Below are 10,840 nucleotides of genomic sequence, written 5' to 3'. Positions count from 1 at the left end.
CATGTATATATTATTCAAACTAAAATTGCCCTTGCTGTTTTGCACACTCTCAGATTGACTTCTTCACATTTTCGTTTACTCAGCATACATGAACAGAAAAATGGAAACCCCAGCTGAATTATATCCATGCATGTAAATGTAAAAATGCACTTCTTTCCGCTAGTACTCCTGAGGTCAACATGCATCATTTAACAAATGTATTAAATTTAATTACTCCCATGGAAAAACATTGGTCCTTATTGTCTCTATAATCACAAACCTGAGCTGGAATGGTTTGCAGGTGCCAGCACTAATAGTCATGAGACCTCAAGTTCAGTAACAGCTGCTTATTTCCTTTTGCCAGTACTTTGCTTTTAAGAGATTCTCCTTAAATGTTTTCTATATGTCATTCTCTATGTATACTTTAATACCAGAGCAGGCAGGAGGGCAGGGGCTATAGGCAACAGCACTCTCTGGGGCTCTACGAGAGTAGGAAACCAGATGTCCCATTGAGAGGCTGGAGTGTTTAGCCATTAAAGGCTAAATCTATTTCATCATCAGCTCTATAAGCTCAAGCTAGGCTAATAATGGCGCAATGCATCTCTCTGATCAATAACGCAGAGGTGATCAGTGTGATGCAATAAAGTAGAATAAAGGTACATCACACTGAATTGTGCAGAAAGACATTACACGTTAAACAAATGGCAGACTGATGTCATAAATTTGATAAAATGCCATAAAGTGCCATAGCCTATAGATGACTTCTCAATAACACTTTACAATAAGGTTAAAACTGGTAGCATTCATTAACTTCAACAGCATTTTTTTTGTGAAAGTTCAAGTTGATTTATAATTGAACCTTCATTATAAGAGAAATGTGGTTATGAGGGATCATGAACAGTTACCTAGTGATTATCTGCAATATATGTAAAGCAAATATTTAATCAGCCAAACAAATGGCAGCAATTAAATGTTTGAGTTATTAGTTATTAAAGAGTTAAGTAGATGTGGTCAAGATGATGAAGACATGACTTTGAATGTGGCAAAGTTTAAAGAGAATAACTGATCAGAAAGGAGAAAATTTCAATTGAGCCGCATTTCTGTTGGTGAAAATGGCTTGTTTGTGCCAGAGAAGAATGGCCTGATCAGCTGATAGAGAGGTCATAGTAATTCAAATAATCCCTCATTATAGCTGAGATTTGCAGAAGATGTATTCTTGGCACAGTTTGAGCCCCTAAAGGTCCTGGTATACAAACGAAATCCAAGAACGAACAAAAATGATGGAATTTTGAACAAAATTCAGCTAAAATGAAGTTCGCTTTGAGTTTTTTTTGGCAGTTCAAAACATGGGGGAGATTGACTGCGTCTGAAATAGCATACTTCCATAATACAGTATAGTACGCTAAAAGCAGTATGCGAGTCGAGTAGTATGTTCGAATTCATTGAATTCGAAACAGTATGCAAGAAGTACCCAGATGATCTACTATTTCTGGCGAGATTATGCAGTGCTGATGGACAAAACACTATAATGCACCATGAGAAAATTCATGAATGGGAGTGAAGTGACCCAACTGATTCAGGTAGGTGATAATGACAAATGGCGGATGTAGTACATGCAAGTTCCATTCTTAAATTCATATTTTATAGAACATACTTTTCTAATGGTCGTGTAGTAAATTCAAATTCAAATGTAGAACCAACTGACTAGTAGGCAATTTCGGACACAGCCAGGGTTTTGGATCCCAAACATCTTTGAGCTATATGGTTCTTGATGATTAAGCAATCAGTGGGCATGCTCTGGAAATCCGCATTTTTGGATGTGCAATGAATTGTTTCTCATATCCACAGAGGTCAGACAGTAGAACAAGGATCTGGCTGCAGACACAGATGCAAGCCGAGCTACATGCAATGCTTTTACAGCACTACACCTATCCCTTTTAAAGACTCAGGGAGAGTCACACAACAGACGAGAGGCACCATTCAGTGCCTGTCCACAACAAATATAAAACAACTCAAAGATGTTGTGTGTATTGGTTGTGCTTCTTGTGCAACAGGCTAAAGAATGCTGACAGACGTTTATCTGCCACCATCATTGTTGTGTTTAAGTGTACATGCGAACATCATGACACATTTATAACCCTGCCTACTGCAGAGCAGAGGTGTTGGGAGGTTTGAAAACAGTATATAATTGTTTAGGCTTTTAGGGCCATAAGTATTAACTGAACATAAAATGACACATTCTACTTGAGTATTGTTGCTATCCATCCCTTTATGAGCACAACAAAGCAAGGGCCAAAAAACCAAAAATTATTGATTGCTGTGGGCCAAATTTAAACATACAAAAATATTTTACATTAAAGTTGTCATGGGAAATTTCCTAATTTATTTCATAATATTTAAAAATAAATAGAAAACCTTTGTATTAATTAATGCAGTATAACTTAAAAACATAAACAATCACATTTAACACAGTGGAGTTCAATGTTGAATACACTAGTCAAGCAGAATCTGCCTTTGCCTTGACTGGCTCACCAAAGTCTTCTAACCGTCGAGTGACAGTACGTGCATTTTAAAATAAATCTGATTAAATGACACCACTTGAATTGAAACATTTAATTTCAGTTAGCGTTTTGTAGCTTAACAATAAAACAAACAAATAAAAGCTTACATTAAATTTTAAATGACAATCTCTAAACCATGCCCATCATTCTCCCTCTCAGATGGGATGGTGGGCCAAATCAAAGGTTACCGTGCGCCAACTTTGCCCCGCGGGCCCTAGTTTGGGCATCTCTGCTATAACATGACAGTAAGTTCACTTACAATGGCCCCCACAGTCACCAGATCTTAATCCATTTGATGACATTTGGGATGTGGAGGAATAGGAGATTCACAATGAATGAACAGCAGACAGTCACAGCTTATTAAAATTCGTTTCTGCTTTTTCTCTCTTTTCAAGTAGTAGTGGTCATGAAGGAACCAGTAGACAAGAAAGTAGGTGAACAAGCTGGAGCTGTCAAAGCATGAGCTAAAAGCATAAGATAACCAACGACCGTTAAAACACTGAGAAAAGCCTCTGCTGTGAGGTGCTTTCATGCAGTCTGGACATCACATTTGTGATTATTGTTGGAAAGTAATGAGGAGAAAAAGGGAGTGAATATGAGAGAGGAAGTATTTTAAGTAGATGATGAATAAAACATCAATGGGAACTGTATCATCTCTGTGAAATGACTATCTGTAGAAACGTATTGCATGCAAACCTGTCAAAACACGAGCAGGACATTGTGCAGGAGCTTTTAAACAAGATGCTCTTGAAAGAACAAAGAATTATTAATGTTCAAAGAGTGTCCTGTAACTAATGATTATGTTCTGCCCATTAAAGGTACTTCAAGAGCTGTCAGTGCTGACATATTTCTCTTTCCTTGAAGAGAAAAAAAAACATCTAAAGGGAAAAAAAAAACACTCCACCCTTTAAAGTCCTGCCGAGTGAGTCACTTTGTGTGTCGTCCCTCTTCCTGTCTCTGAAATTCACAATGCTTATCAAAGCATGATGAGACATGAGATCAGTGGGGGGCGTCAAATGACCTGTCACTTTTGCAGGGTTTCCTCCCTCTCCATGCATGAGTATCCACACAGAACAAATCTGATATGTGACTGAACAGGGCACCACTTGTGTGAGCGACACCATCTGTCTGTGAAGAGGTCCCGTGCTGCATGTGAAATATGATGAGAGGAAACAAAGGGAAGGGAAAGGAAAAAAGAATGAAGGGCAAAATAAATTTTCAATGGCGAAGAAGCAAGAGATGGATAAAGAAAACTTATCCAAGCTGTTTCCTCTCTCTCTCTCTCATTCTGCTTTATATTACTCTAAACTGTGGCACCTGTAAAAGACAGCATTACCATCTCGAGGCGATGAGTGATTGCCAATTGGTGATACATTTTAACAATTGTCATGGTCCTGTGTGCAATTAGGTTTCGTTTAACATTGGCATCGAACAGAAAAGCACAGGAAGACAAACATCCCATTGAAATGTAGTTTAACTGATAAACTCCACACCCGCTGAATCAATCCTCAGGCCATAACAAGGAGGCGTTTCTCTGCATTTCCAATATTTTAAAACATTACGTTAAAAAAGCACTTGAGGTCAAAGATTCTGATATTGAGAGAAGATGTCAATTAAAAGCAAGTTAAACCTAATTATTGCACTTTAATTCAGCAGTTTTCTACAGCTTAAGATCATTATGGGCTGGGACAGCATGTCCTCCCTCATTAGAAAAATATGTTTGCTTTTTGAGCAGATGAGGCTCCGGATTTCATGACAGAGAGATTGTGGAGAGAATGCTTATGTAAATAAACAAATTAGGAGGTGCACAAACAAACGCACACACACACACACAAACACATAAACCTTGCAGTCAATTAAGCCAGGCTGCAGACTAGCAAAGTCAACGCGTACATGTAGCTCCAATCAGAAACACCAGGGATCCCAGCACTCAAGGTTGTCTTGGCACGTGGACAACATTACAGCACATAAACAAGCCTATGAGTCCATATCAAGGCCTTGTAATTGTTATGAGCTGGGCTGAGGAGAACTGCCTTGTTTTTATGGCACTCTTTTACTTCTGTTGTACGACCAAAGGCTCTGTGAGCAAATCTTTACAAGTCGTGCTGGAGTCGTATAACATAAGAGAATCTTACCGTGGGGAAATAAATAAATAAATACATCTAGAATAAAATAACAAATCACAGAAATCAGGCCGAGCCAAAAGTGCATTTCTCACCCACTCTCACACCTGCAACACAGTAAAAGTGGGCAATGGCCATAATCTGACATGTCGCCGATTGTATTTCATGACCCTTTAAATGAAGTTAACACTCTCCATTTGTAATGTCTGGCAGTATTCCCTAAGTAGCTGCTAATTCACACTCCTGGTGCTTGTCAATTGGTGCATTCAGAAATGAGAAAGCATGATTTCACTTGAATAGCATGGAAATAATTAAAAACAGCATTGCACTGCATTCATGGACAGACAGCTTGAGACTGACCACATGTACACACAGATACAGAGGCTCAACGCTGGGAGATGGTACTCGGATGCCTGGTAACCCAAATCGATTTTCCTCGGCTTGCTAAGAAACCAGAAACTTGCACAATATGCGAGTACATCTATGCAAAAATCCCACCCAAGATAAGCATTAAACCTGTAAGCAACTGTACTGAGTAACTCTACGCTCGCAGTACCGCTGATGGATGGAAAAGGGAATGGAGGCTTTGAGTAATACTAGCAGGGGGAGAAAAAAAGTTGGACAAAAGCACATTGTTGTTGTTACATTAATCTGGATACAAGAATGGGAATTTTCCTCCTCATTATGATCACACGCTGCTGGGCAAGCGGCTCCATTTTCTTCCCCCACCGTGCCCTGGCAGCTCGAAGCATCCCTGCTGCGGCGGCTTCCTCACCGTGATGAGTTTTTGACAGGCTTTACAGCCGTGCCAGGCCAGACAGTGGCTGAGCAGAATACTGGCAGTTTTTTGGCGCTTAATAATCTCCCCGTCTCTCGCTCTCTCTCTTTCCGTGTTTTTGAAATGGACCAGCCATCTCATAATTGTTATGCAAACTTCTTAGAGCAACAGTTTGTTTAAGCACATGTGGACTACAATTCGAAGCTATAGGGTTTCCTCCAGGTCTGCTGGAGCTCTGGAGGATCATCTAGGGAGTAAACATTATCTTCTGCAGGTGTAAACCCCACTCAGACCCATGTTATAAAGTTATTAGAGCTCTGAGCTAAACGTACAACTGCAATTTCAGCATACACGTGTATTAAATTACCCATAACACTTTCAAGATGATTCTGCCATTGAAAGGAATGGTAAAATGGTGGATCCACTAATGGTGACTAAATGATGCTGAATCATCAGTTTCAGTACACTGCTCTAAATACTAACACCGAAAAGATCTGATAGCTGAGAATAATTGCATTAAAAACCTCTTCATAGAAAATGCAAACAAGATATGAACTCTCTCAGTCGACATGATTGAAAACCAGGGTTTTTTTTCAGCACGCAAAACACAGACGCACTACTGCCATCTGCTGTCTGCTCAGAGTAACTGCTTTTTCCTGTTAAAACCAATACAAAACGTGGTTATTGTTGTTAAGCAATGCTAACCACATTACAGACAGTTTAACCACAGTTTAACCAAGACAAACATTTGTAGAAAACTGTGGTTATAGAAATGATAATTATATTACTTCTTTTCATGGGTCGCCACAGTGGAACCTTCTAAAAACAACGACAAAAAAAAAGTATATTACAGTTTTGACTTTAATAAAAAACATTTTCTTGGGAGGGAATAGTTTCTCTATTATTATATAAAGTAAGGATATATAAAATTATCGAAAACAACTAAGACAACACTTGAAAATTATCAGTTTTGATTTGTTGCGATTGAAATTCAGGGTTATTCCACCAAATATTTCCTAACCCTTCTGAAGTTAAAACAATGCTATTGTGTGGTCTAAAAAAATAATATAAATGTCTGAAAACATGCCACACAAATAAATCTAAATAACATTTTTATTTTAAATTTGTAACATAAATCGGTATGTTACATAATTAAACAAAAAAACATGTTTTACTTAAACACATGGATGATAAAATTCAGAAATTAAGAATTTTTAAGTGGTTTCTAATATTTTTACACAGCTGTATAACATATGAGACAGCTTTAAGTTTCATCAAAGTCGTCTGTAACTGAAAATATTGTTCATTTACTCAATTACTTCTTACTTCTGAAGATGTGGAAAATATCTTATTCAATATACACAAATTATTCTGATTTTTTGGTGAACTATTCCCTTTAGAAAGTAAAACATGGGTCATTTTACATAAAAAGAGCACTGCTTTATCACTATAGTTTATAGCGAATAGTTTGCTATTAACAAATATTATAGTGTCCAATCAATATCTAGACTAGAGAGCAAAATTAAATCATTAAGTAAATAACAAAGTACGGCATTACTGTAATCAGTGAATACCATTATGTGTCAAAGCACTGTGACATTACTTTAGTCACTTTCATGTTGCCACAGTAATTTTGTCAGTTATTAGTAAAACGCAAAATATCACACTGTAAAAAATAATATGATCAATGAGTCCTGACTGCATGTTTTTAAGTCATTGTAACGTATTAAACCAAGTTAATAATGCTCTAACTTAATTCTATAAGTTACGCAAGCTGTTTTAAGTCAGTTTAACATAGTATACGTTCAATGGACTTAAAAGGTTAATTTGATTCAGCTTAAAAATGAGGCAACCATGATTTTTTTACAGTGCAGAAATAACCATTCCCGGTCTTTTTGTGCACTTAAATATTCCCGTCATTACACTTATTCACATGGACTTCATAAAGTAGCAGATGTGAAATCATCGTGTCTTTCCTGATCATATAAACGCATTTCTGGAAGACATCAGGAATGATATAAACAGAGCTTCTCTCAACAGCATCCTCATTCACAACAGCAGCATAAATCTTTACAGCCAACAGTCATTATTGAGGTTTCTTATTCTAAGCACTGACTCATTCTCTCCTTCCTGCATTAAAAACCACTGTATCAAAACCATACCGCAATCTTAGACTTAAAAGTAAATAAATTGATAGAAAAAAAATATTTATTGTCATTGTCTGAGATTATATCCGGTACGGAACTGTTCTATGAAAACAGGATGACTTTCACACAATAATGATGTACTGTGGTGTGCACCTATGCAAAATGTATTATATCTATCAAAATCAGGCATGTTAAAAATAAAAGGAAAGAAAAACAGCACAATTAAAAGATTTACTGAAGCAGTGTTTGTTAAAGGTGAAGTATATTTGTATAAAAATAAAATCTTTTAAAAGGTATACCTCAGCTAGAACTGAAAATCCAATCATCATTTACTCACCATTCACTTGTCACAAAACTGTTTTGAGTTCCTTTCTTCTTTTGAACACAAAAGATGACGTTTTGCAAAATGTTGAAGACCTGTAAACATTGACTTCCATAGCATTAGTTTTTCCTACTATGGATATCAATGGTTTCCGGTTTCCAACTTTCTTCAAAATATCTTTGTGTTCAACACATAAAGGTTTGTAACTACTTGAGGCTGAGTAAATAGTGAGTGAGATTTAATTTTAGGGCGAACTATCCCTTTTCACCTAGATTAATGGGTAACTATCAGTGGTGTAAAGTAACTAATTACAAATACTCAAATTACTGTAATTGAGTAGTTTTTCTCAGAAATTGTAATTGGTAAGAAGTTATGCAATATGCAAGTAGTTTTAAAAATGTGTACACTACAAAAATAATTTTCTTACTTAGATTTTTTGTCTTATTTCTAACCCAAATATCTAAAAATTCTTAAATCAAAAAGAATTTTCTAGACAAGCAAAACATATTATCTTGTTTTAAGAAGTAATATGCCAAAATGAAGTGAGTTTTTCCTTAAAACAAGCAAAATAATCTGCCAATGGGGTGAGAAAAATAATCTTATGTCAAAAGGAAAAACAAGATTATTTTGCTTGTTTTAAGGAAAAACTCACTTAATATTGGCATAATATTTCTGAAAACAAGACGATATGAGATAGAAAATGCTTGATTTAAGAATTTGCAGATATTTGGACTAGAAAGAAGACAGAAAATCTAAGTAAGAAAAGCACTTTAGTACTTTATCAGTATTTTTACTCCACTACTTTTCTTCAATCTGCATTCACTACTTTATTTTTTCTTGTCTATGGGGATTAGAAAAATTCCTGTGATTTCTGTCCAATCAAATCACATAGAATGTGAATCGCATCATAATGAACCACCTCAAGACATGGGCAGCAAACTGTTTGGAAGTACTAAAAGTTTCCAAGAAGATGTCTAAAATCTTTACACGTATTGACCCAGAGACTGTTTAGATGCATGTCACTGATGAGAAGATGACAGATGTTTATTGTATGATGACTGAAATGACCCTAAACACCCAGCAGGCACAAGACATCAACAAGACGTCAACACGACGTCAGACTGACGTACCCCAACGTCATTGGAAGCGTTACATTTTATTTGTAAATGAAAATCGTGTTGACATCAGAACTCAACGTCAGGCCAACGTCAACGTCCAACATACAACCTAAAACCAACCAAGTATCAACGTCTAATGATGTAACAGCTTGACGTTGTGTGAACTTTACCTCTATGACATATTTCAGACGTAGAATTTTGGTTGCCATACTTGATGAATAAATGTCCGAATTTGACATCAATATGATGTTGGTTTTAGAGGTAGCCTCGATGTTGGATTTTGGTGACTTTTTAACAACCTAAAATCGACCAAATATCAACGTCATTTGACGACATTATTGGACATCAAAATAACATTGTCCTTAGTCTCTGGCTAGACAATGAATTTTGGTCACCTGACATCACAACCGAAATCTAACCTAATTTTAACGTCTTATGATGTTGTGTGCCTGCTGGGCAAAAACTAGATGCACAACAGAATGTTACGTTTACACACACACGCACAAATTACATGTAAACGCATCAGCTTTTAACAGCATAATACTCTTTACTAACTACTCTTGAGACTACTGAAATGTCTACTTTTTACTTATATTTTGAGCAATATTCACAACAGATACTTTTACTCTACTCGCACTACATTTTAAGACAAGTAATGGTACTTTTACTTGAGTATGATTTTTCAGTACTCTTTCCACCTCTGGTAACTACTATAAATATGCCATTCCTAAGTTTATCTCCCCAAAGTGTAAACACTGAAACTTCTTGACATCTATAAACCATTGAAAGTGTGCCGATAAAATCCGCCAATCACTTTCTAGCTCAACCAATAGTGAGTGTTTAGGGTGTGGCTACTGTAGCAGGCTGAGTCAGAGGGTGTTTAGTCTGAGATCATAACATGCTACATGGGAAAAGAAAGGTTCAAACTTGATGCTTACAGAAGTGCAAGCCAAATATGAAGGCTATGGGGTAAAACAAAAATAAACATTGGTGCTTTTACGAGATGGAGGGATTTGATGGAATGTTTGGGCATCAGTGTATTTCCTAAATATATTAATGCAAAAAAACACATTACTACAATGAATGAAATTTCATTATTTTTATTTTCTTGTTTTTATCTTAGATGTATTTATAACATTAATTTAGCGGGTTATAAACTAGGTCCTAGCCCCGGCTGGGTCAGTTGGCATTTCTGTGTGGAGTTTGCTTGGTTTCCCTTTGTTCTTTTGGGTTTCTTCCAGGTGCTCTGGTTTCCCCCACAAGTCCAAAAACATGTGGTATAGGGGAATTGGGTAGGCTAAATTGTCCGTAGTGTATGTGTGTGAATGAGTGTGTGTGTGGATGTTTCTCAGTGATGGGTTGCAGCTGGAAGGGCAAGGGCTGTAAGGCACTCCTCCACATTTAATAATATTATCGCTCACATAAATTTGCAGTAGGTATGACAAAAAAAGGTTGTTTTCAAAACAAACGGTATGTTTATTACTATACCTAGATATGTTCATGAACAAATAAAAGCCTAATGTAAAATATACAAGCAAAACATCAGCAGGCCATTTGTATTGGGTACACCTTGTGGAATTGGAGATGAGTCGTCTACAAATGTCTTATTAATTTGGACTGCCTCATGTATTCATTAGCAAGAACTTTGGCGCAGATAATGCACTGTGGCTGGGTCAGGGACTCTTTGCTTCGAGAAACTGGAATTAAACCATAGTTCAGGTAACTATCTTGGTATTTCCTGCATTTCGTGTTTCCAGTATTGCTAGCGCTGTGACCCGAAATGTTTGGAGCTTCCTCATCTGGGTCCAGTAT

Source organism: Danio aesculapii, chromosome 7 (assembly GCF_903798145.1).
Source record: "Danio aesculapii chromosome 7, fDanAes4.1, whole genome shotgun sequence".
Classification (NCBI taxonomy): domain Eukaryota; kingdom Metazoa; phylum Chordata; class Actinopteri; order Cypriniformes; family Danionidae; genus Danio; species Danio aesculapii.
The sequence above is the reverse complement of the archived record's forward strand: the minus strand, read 5'-3'. Positions refer to the sequence as shown.